Here is a 9,328-nt window from a genome sequence, read left to right on the forward strand (position 1 = left end):
ACTCTGAAGTTACCATTTCCCCCTTTCCATACCCTTTTTTAAATCTCATTTTTTTCCTTTTTGTTGAATTTGTTTGGGTGATTATAGGGGAATTCAAGAGCTGAAAAATTTTAGTTTTAAGTAATAGTTAATAAGCTTAGAAGTTAATGTATGTAAAAAGCTATTGTTCCAGGAACTGAAGGTATGACTCACCCTGACTCCAGGAGACCATAAGCAGTTCCACCTTTGTGCCCCAGGAGGACTGCAAGCAATCAAGATGATACCTGAGCTATTGTGTTCCAGGGTGAGACTTGTCACCATGCAGGACACAGGTAAAGAATCCCATAGGACATAGGACACAAATAAAGAATATTGCCCAGGACTCAGATTTTTAAAAAATGCTAGGAAAATTGCCTGACTGAACCCCTTTCCTACACCTTTTTTCCCCTCTGAATTCCAAACCCCTTACCTACTCAGGTTTTCCCTCCATATAAAAAGAATGGCTTAAAGGGAAATATAAAACAGTGTTTCAGGGTACATAGTCTGCCATCTTCTCAGATCGCTGGCCATCTGAATAGCCTGCTCCTGAAGATTTAGTCCCTGTCTCTGCTCACTGGCTCTGGTGGTGACAGGCGGCACAGACACTGACTTTTCCGGTTTCAGTGACACTGGTTAACAAAATTATACAGGTTTCAGGTGCACAGTTCTATAACACGTCATCTGTACACTGCAGTTGTTCACCACCCCAAGTCAAGTCTCTGTCCATAGCCATTTATTCCCCAAAGCCTCCTCCACCCCTCTCCCACCCCTCCAACACCCTCCATCAGCAGTCACCACACTGCTGTCCATGTCCATGAGATTTTTTTCTTTTTTGCTCAATCCCTCTACCCCACCCACCCAGGCCCCCAACTCCCTCTCTTTTTCATGATCTATTTGTTGGAAGTCAGTAAGTAAATCGGGCTTATACTCAGAGGAAGAGGAATTAAGCTCCATGTCCTTGAGAGGGGTGGTAGAGAAGACTGTATGTACACATATTCTTTGGTAAGAAAAAGTATTCAACCATTTATATTGCTATGGACTCATGGGGTTTTAAGAATCCTTTGGGTTATAAACTAATACTGTAACTAATTTATTGCTTCAAGTTTTCAGCTTTGGCCATTAGAGGACCTTTACGTGAGTGCCTGGGTCCTGTTGAAGTCCCCCCACTTTTTTCTTTTAAGTATCACTTTCTTTCCCTTCCTGATCACCCCCCACATTCATATCCCCAGACCACTCATATTTACCTAGACTAGCAAATGTATTTTTCTAGAGAGAAATTCTAGGCTAAAATAATTTTTAAAATATTACTTTATCTGCAGTTTTTATTTTTGTAAGAAAAATAAGTCTTACATAGATATAGAGCAGTTACATATTTCATAAATTGCTTTCAGGAGAAAAATATCTGAAAAATACAAAATTTCTCAGAAGTCAGTTCGTACACTTGTATTATTTTCATCAATCATATTCTGTTGGAATTAATGACATATTGTTTTCTTCTTAATTGTTGGGGAAAAACCAGCTGACTTAATTTTTTTTTTAATTTCCTGGCAAGTCAGAGTAATTCATTTGGATTATCAAGAAAAATTTTATAGTATAATGGTCTGAATCCTGATTCTCAAAAGTTGTTAATCAGTGAAAATTAACTGCATCCACATCCATGTTGGCAGTGAGAATAATTTGCTGTGTGTTATGATTATGAATTTGACTTCTCATCTCAGCAGATACAGGACTGGATGCCCTTCTGGTTTATCTCAAGACTGGTTCGAAAGAACACAACAAGGGGGGGCCTGGGACGATATACTATTATTGAAGAAAAAGCCCCCAGGTCCGTCATGTCCACTGCCCTAGGAAAGACGTCTCTCAATGCCAGAGATTTGTGAAAAGGAAAGGAAATGTTTATTTAATGCTATACTAACTTAAAGTAGTGACCTAATGTCTTTATCAAAAAATCCTAAAGACCCTAAAAACACCCACAAACACACAGTCCTTCCTTCCTTCCCCCTTTGCCCAGTCCAGAGTACCGTATCTCAGGAAAGGAAATAGAAGTCCATGGCTTAGGTAGTCTTTTGGTTCTTCTCAGTTAGTAATCCCTCTCGACTGGGAGACCTCCCTGGATTCCTGGCACCCTCAGCTGAGTCGCCAGGATCTCTGCTAAAACCAGGTGGTGGTTCCCCCTTCTAAAGCTGTGGGGGTCCCCACTCTGCCAGGCCCCATGGTTCTCTCTCTCAGGGCTGCAGGAAGGGAGAGTCCCCACTCTGCCAAAACTGCATGGTTCTCTCCTCCAGGGCTGCCGCGTGGTTCTCCCTCTCTCAGGGCTGCAGGAATCTCCACTCCGTCAAGGCCGCGTGGTTTCTTCCCCAATGGCTGCCGTGTCTGGGTTTAAATCCCCCGCGCCAATCTTCTGCAGCCCCATTTCTGACTCCTCCTACACTTGGGCACACTTGCCCTCAATCTGCTGTCTTCTCCAGCTTTTCTGGTCGCCATCGTGGGTCTGGGCAGGTGTCACCCCATGTCATGGAGTCAACCTTCTCCCAGGTCCCACGCAGGCACTGTAACTCAGGGGACCTACCTCCCAGGTCCCATCTTGGGGAGAAGGTCCCTTTCCATCCCCCTGGCCTTGAGCATGGCCATAGCTATTTAGCATATCTAAGTGATCAGCCAAAGGCTATAGGTATGCTAAATGACCATGCCATGGATTAGCTGCAAAGCTGCCCTGCATGTTCTTGCTCTGTGTGCCCCTTCCCCCAACTCACACCTGTGGGGGAAGGGGTGAAGACACCTTAAAATCTCCTGGACACCTTGAGTTCTGGACCCCATTTCAAATGCCTATTTGGGGTCCCCCCTCTTGGCTGCACCCTGTAACAAGACCATTAAAAATACGGATTTGGGGAAGATATGAATACGTGGTATATTATAGATAGTTGAGTGTGTATCACTTGCCTCAGTACATAAGTTCCTTGAAGACAGTAACCGTTTTAAATTTCAACATTTAACATACATGTTCAGTCATAATATTTTTTGATTCTTTTTATTTTTTTAATTTTATTGTTGTTCAAATACAGTTTTCTACAAATTAAGTTTTGGCAACTGTGTGCTACTATGCCCACATATAAATAATATTTCTTGCATTAGATTTTACCATTCACCAAAATCCACTATGGATTTGGTAGAAGGTTATAGCTTACAGAGATTCTAAGTTATTTAAAAAAATAGAGAGTTGAGAACACTTACAGGATTCTATTATTTATTTTTCTCTGCTTATTAAATGGGAGCAGTATGCATGTCTGCATGTAGCATATACTCGCATATACTTGAAAAATCTTTCCATTCATAGCAAACCCTTTTTTTTTTTTTTTTTAGCTATATGATTTGCAAGTGGTAGAGGACAGCACCGGGAGGCTTTTCTCTCTGTTTTCTAATAAGCTTATAATCACTCGTTAAGTCCCTTGGGGCAGCTGTCTCTTGAGTAGTGCCAAGTACTGACACAAATCAACAAATAATTAAGACACATGTAAATGCAGCCACTGAATTTGGATCTGTGGTTAATATTTAATTGTTATTTAGTGAGTGGTTAAAACATTTCAGGTAATGACTAACATTTTGGAAATATACAGTAATATCAAATATTAAGTAGTATTTACCCAGACATCTGAAGGAGAAAATGGAAATTCAAGCCAAGGAGTGGTCCTGCCAAACCAACCTGTGCCAAAATTATTAATAGGATGGAACTCAGTTTTTAATGTTACCTGAAAAAATCTTCACCTGTTCCTTGTCCCTTTGCCTGGATTTTTATTTTATTTTTTATTTTTTTATTTTAATTGTTGTTGCAGTACAATTTTCTATCTTTTACTCCCTTTGCCTGGATTTAACGTGGGTTAGGGAATGGGCACCAGGGGGAGTATAGCCTTTACCGTTGGCCTCTTTCACAGTTTGAGAACTAAGGGCTGAGTAGAAAAACAACACATGGTATACATTTGAAAGAGTTAACTAAGACCTGGCACAAATCTGATACCTTCTGTTTTAATCTGCCTATGTCCCCAAATGAGCTCTTTCTCTATAATGGAGAAAATGATGACACACTGCTGTTTTGGCAAGTGTATATCTCACTTGTTGTGGACAGAAGGGTACACATGTGCTATAGCACCTGTGCCAGTCACCTGCCTATTGGCTTTTGTTCTCATTATGCCTTTTCCCTACTCTGCTGTGCATCACAGAAAGCTACATCTCCCTGGCCCCCATCTCTGTTTAGCCAATAGGAGGCACAGGCAGAATACTGGAAGGCAGGAGGAGAGAAATCAGGTTATTTTCCCCTCCTTATTTCCTGAGGTGTCCCATCTGCATCCCCCAGGGGTTCTAGCTCCTCCCATACAGCCCAGACTGGTAACAGTACCTTCTTTCCTGCCTTTTAGGCCTAAGGGTTGTAGTAGCTCCTTGTTACTGCTAGTCACTGGATTGCCTCATTCACCCATGTTGCTTCCCGTAACTCATGTGGCCAATTTCCAGTAATTAATATCTTCTTTATTGAAGATCTATGGTTGTTGCTGTTTCCTGGATAGACCTTATAGACTACCAGCTATGTCAATGGACAGATGCCAGTGAGAGCAGTAGCCCCTATTAATGTTTAGCCTGGATCCTGTTTGCTGTGCAGGTGCACCCAACTTCCAGCTGCTATGGCTGCTGGGTGACAGTGGCTCACAGATGCACTCTTCTCCCTTGGCTGGAGATGCCTGGGGTGCTGTGTGGCCCATCTGGACTGGCTCATGCCTAAGGAGTGACTGACCTGAGGATGGAAAACTTAACCCCTTCTCAAGGATGAATGAGTCTGTAGCTCCATTCATGCTCCAGTGCTCCCTGTGCCATTCGTAAGACACCAGATTCCAATCATGCTGGTCTTTGCTGGGCTCCTTTCCCTTCTCTGTCCTACTTCCCTCACTTCCTTATGGCTTTCTCTTGAGAGTGTACCATCAGAAAATCAGCCGCAGGAGAATCCCCATCCCTTGCTCTGCTTCTAGGGAACCTGACCCCCGCAGCCAATCCCGTCCTCTCCCCAGACTAGACTGACAGAGTTTTCCTTGCACAGCACCTCCCCATTCTGCCACATACCGGAAGGGAGCAGGAGGGCTTTTCCCTAGTGTCATGCATGTTCAATGCAAGGCCTCCTTCTGCCCTCTCTGCCGTCTCTGGGGGGTCAGAGAATCTGCTGTCGTGTGCTGTCCTAGCTTGTTTATCCATGGACCGCGGCCTCTCCTGCTCTGCTTCAGGGCCCATCCCTCCACTCCCGGCACCATGCGGGTATCAGTAAGAATGAAAAAAAGAAGCAATAGCTGAACGAACATCTTTGAAGAATCTACAGTTATTAAGGAACTCATCATTTCGATGCTAGAAAAACAGCACCTTAAGAAGCTTTAGAAAAGCTAGATGTCATAGCAAAAAGATGATGTGCTTTTTACTAGTTGAGTGTGAAGCCGCAAAATTTTGAAGAGTAAAAATACCTGAGGGTGATCGGAAATGCAAGTCTGACCTAAGACTAGAATTATAAACTCTGTTAGACGTTATGTGAAGGTGGTTTTTCTCAGACTTGAGTGATACACAATTATTTTTAGAAAAAACTTTTTAGTAGAATATTAACTGTTGTTTTTTAGCCACTGGTGTTGCCTTCCAGGTGGTATGTCATTTGACTTTCAGTTGATAAAAACGTGTCACTGACATAAGTCTGCCCCATCCTTATTAACAGAACAAAATTGTACAACTTGATGCCAAAGCAACATTGACATTGAAATTGTGTTGCAGCTCTTTAAAGTGGTCAACCAGGAGACCTAGAATATGGGTCATTTTGTTACAGGAATGAAAATAAAGTTCCTAATTGGCTTTTAGATCATGAAGAATACATCCTTGTACCAGGTGAGGATGGGGGCGTGACATCGTTCAAAGAAAGTGGAGGGATGAAACTTTGACTATTTCAGGCTCTGCTCCCAGCAAACAAAGGCTGGGGCAGGGAGTAGGACTGGGGTTCAGGAGGAATAAACCCAGGAACAAAAGGTTAACCCAGAGGTGCATTATTGATTAGGTGACCACCTTCAATGACTGTGTTCAATCTTTCAGGACCTTCTAAAGAACATTAGGAAATGTTTTCAGAGCCATTAGCATTTATTTATCCTCTCCATGGACATTACCTCCCTTATATTCTGGATTGAGTGTATGTGCATGTGCAGGAACATAGTGAGAGAAGTACTGTGGCTCTTTCACTTCCACTTCAGAACCTCTAGGCAATTATAGAGGCTCAAGGCAAGTTGCCCCAGGCTATACCTGCAGTTGGCTGGCTGAAGCCTATGCAGAGCTGATTGCTGGAACATGACCAGAAAAAGAGGTATATGAAGTGGATTCAAGTCCTGTTGAATGGGTGTCCATAGGCTACTTACTACATGTAGAGTTAGGGATAGCCGCAGAGTAGTGAAAAAACTTGATCCGTAGTAAGGTCTGGCTCTTTGCCAAATTGAAACTAATCTCTGACCTTGGGTTGGTTAGTTCTAATTTACTGGTGTGGAATTGAAGCTGAGGGTATTTAGGAACCGAACTCCCATCATACTTCTTTACAGGGTTAAAATGACTTCATGAGATTCCCTTTTCTCCCCAGCCCCCAATTAACCTTCCTTAATTTGCAAGGCACAGCTCAAACATTATCTCTGAAGGACTGTGATAGCTTCATATAGGAGGTACCACTTTCTCTTCTGAGCATCTACTCTTCCTAGCAGAAGTCTAGTATGTTCCATGTTTAGTGTAGTAGTGATATATCCTTTTGTTTATGCTGGATAGGAATGTGTGGGACACATCACTATCAGGTTGACAATCCAGCTGTTGAACTAATGAGTACCAGCGAAGATACATGCTGCAGAGAAAGACTAAGAGAGGAGAAGGCATTGGGATAGACAGGTGTAAAGGCACATTGTGTATTCTTGTGAGCAACTGCTCTCTCTTTCCACAAGCAAAGCCAATGCATGGGCCTGCACTGCCTCTTTGGGGAAAAAAGTTTTCAATACTCCCACATCCTTTGGCTTGCCTTTTGCCATTTTGTGGAGTCTTTCCCCTTTTAAATCTGTTATTGAGATTCATTGCTTCTCAATTTTTAAATAGGAAAAGAATATTGCAAGGGGTGAGGGAGGTTGTCAGAAGAAGAGGAGCTTACCTTGGCCCCAGATGCCTTAGGAACGGACATGGCTATGTGCACAGCTCCTTTCTCCATGTCTCCTGTCAGAAGAAAAGCTGGGGAGACAATAGAAAATGAGGACGTTGATAGAATGTGGAAAAATACATAGAGCCCAGCACAAGTAGTATCTTTTTGTATTACAAAATCATAAGCATGTAATTCTGTAATATCACACTCAAGCACACCATAGGATATTTTAGGGGAAATGTTCAAATTAAAACTATAAATTATTACACCCATATTATCACCCTTCCAACCACACTCAAGCAAGTGTTACTTCTGCTACGTCCTGTGTATGTACCTACTATAGTGCTGGGCATTTTACTTCATGATGTTGTTATGAGGATTAAAGAGACTATTTGTATCCACTGCCACTCCCAATCTCCATTTTACAAGCACAGACACAGCTTAAAGATTACTATGTTATCAAAATCATATAACTAGTAAATTTTGGAGTTGGAAGTGAACTGACTAAGTTCAGGGCCCCACCTGACTAAGGAGCCCAGGCTCTCGCCTGCCTGCTGCTAAAACACCTAACAAGGGTACTGACAACCAGACTCAGGTGTTTCCCTGTAAAAACAGCCTGCCACTCCAGGTGGGCCCTTCCCCCACCCCTACTCATCTGAATACAGAGGTTGCTATGCCTACCAAGAAAGATGCCAGGCTCTGTGCCAAAAACTTTTTTCCAGGTCTTCAGAAGCACAAATGTCCTTATTTTCCCAGATGGGTTGAAAATGGCGCCTTTGTACTTACATTAAGTCTTTCATCAGAGGCTCTCGTCCTGTGAAATGAGATTAAATTCAAGGTGGCTCATCAAGTGTGGGCCAGGAGTGCATTCTCTTGCCCCTCTGCCCTTGGAAGAGCTGTGAGTTCAGAACTGAGCGCTCCATGTTCTATAAAATTTCTGTGCACACCAATTGAGTGTATTCTGTCACTCTGGAGTAAAGAATGTTAGCAACTGGAGAATCCTCAGATATGAGAGCAAGTATATGGCTTCCTATTATATTGAATGGGGGGTCACAGACTCTTGGAGCTTAAGCATGTGCCCAGGGTACATACCATTGTGCTTCCTTAGAGCTATTAACTTCTCTTTGGCCACTTGAGTCCCTCAGTTGATCTTCCCAGCTAGTCAGTATTCCTTGCAGAGGCTGCAGGTGCAGAGGAAGCACTTAGTCCTAACCATTGCCCACTGTGTGGTCTTAGGCAAGTCTGTTAACCTCTGCTTCAGTCTGTTTATCTGTCATACGAGAGGATGAGGCTGGCTAGCATTCATTCCAACAGGCTTTCTTATTCGAGAATTCCAATCTGTTTGGATAGATGAGCTATGAGACAAACTAAGTTGATTTACTGATGACGTAAAGTTTCGTGAAAATGCGGGGAGCTCCTGGCTGGTGTAGCTCAGTGGATTGAGCGCGGCTGTGAACCAAAGCATCACAGGTTCAATTCCCAGTCAGTGCACATGCCTGGGTTGCAGGTCATGGCCCCAGCAACCGCACATTGATGTTTCTCTCTCTCTCTCTTTCTCCCTCCCTTCCCTCTCTAAAAATAAATAAATAAAATCTTTAAAAAAAAAAAGAAAAAGCTGGGAGCTTTCCTCCGAGATAATAAAATTCTGCTTAGAGACTATGGAAGATATACAACCCAGGGAAATAATTAAGCCAATTAGAGATGATTAGCCTATGTGTATTTTGTATTAAATCCTTTTTATTAGAAAATAATACAGAATTAGAAGTTTAATTCCTATTTGACCTCATTTTAAATACCATTTACCAAACAAGATACCTGGTCTAATCATGCTGAATGTTAAAAGCAGACCTACAATAAGCTTGTTTTCATAGGAGGAAAAAATGTTGATGCTTCTACAAAATCTTTGGAAATTACATCAGCTGGCTCCTGGCTTTTCTTGATATTTTAAGAGGCATATAATAAGCTTAAATGTGGAAGTTTTCCTAAGGTTTGTTGTTTGTTTTTAAACTAGAATGCTATACCTTGCATTTTCTTTTTTCTTGATCTTTAAATATCTATCTGTCTCTTAAAACTACTTCCATTCAAAAACCTAATCTGCTTGTGTGGTTTGCACGTGGCTGATGTTTGGATAAGCTGAGG

This window comes from Phyllostomus discolor, chromosome 2 (assembly GCF_004126475.2).
Source record: "Phyllostomus discolor isolate MPI-MPIP mPhyDis1 chromosome 2, mPhyDis1.pri.v3, whole genome shotgun sequence".
Lineage (NCBI taxonomy): Eukaryota > Metazoa > Chordata > Mammalia > Chiroptera > Phyllostomidae > Phyllostomus > Phyllostomus discolor.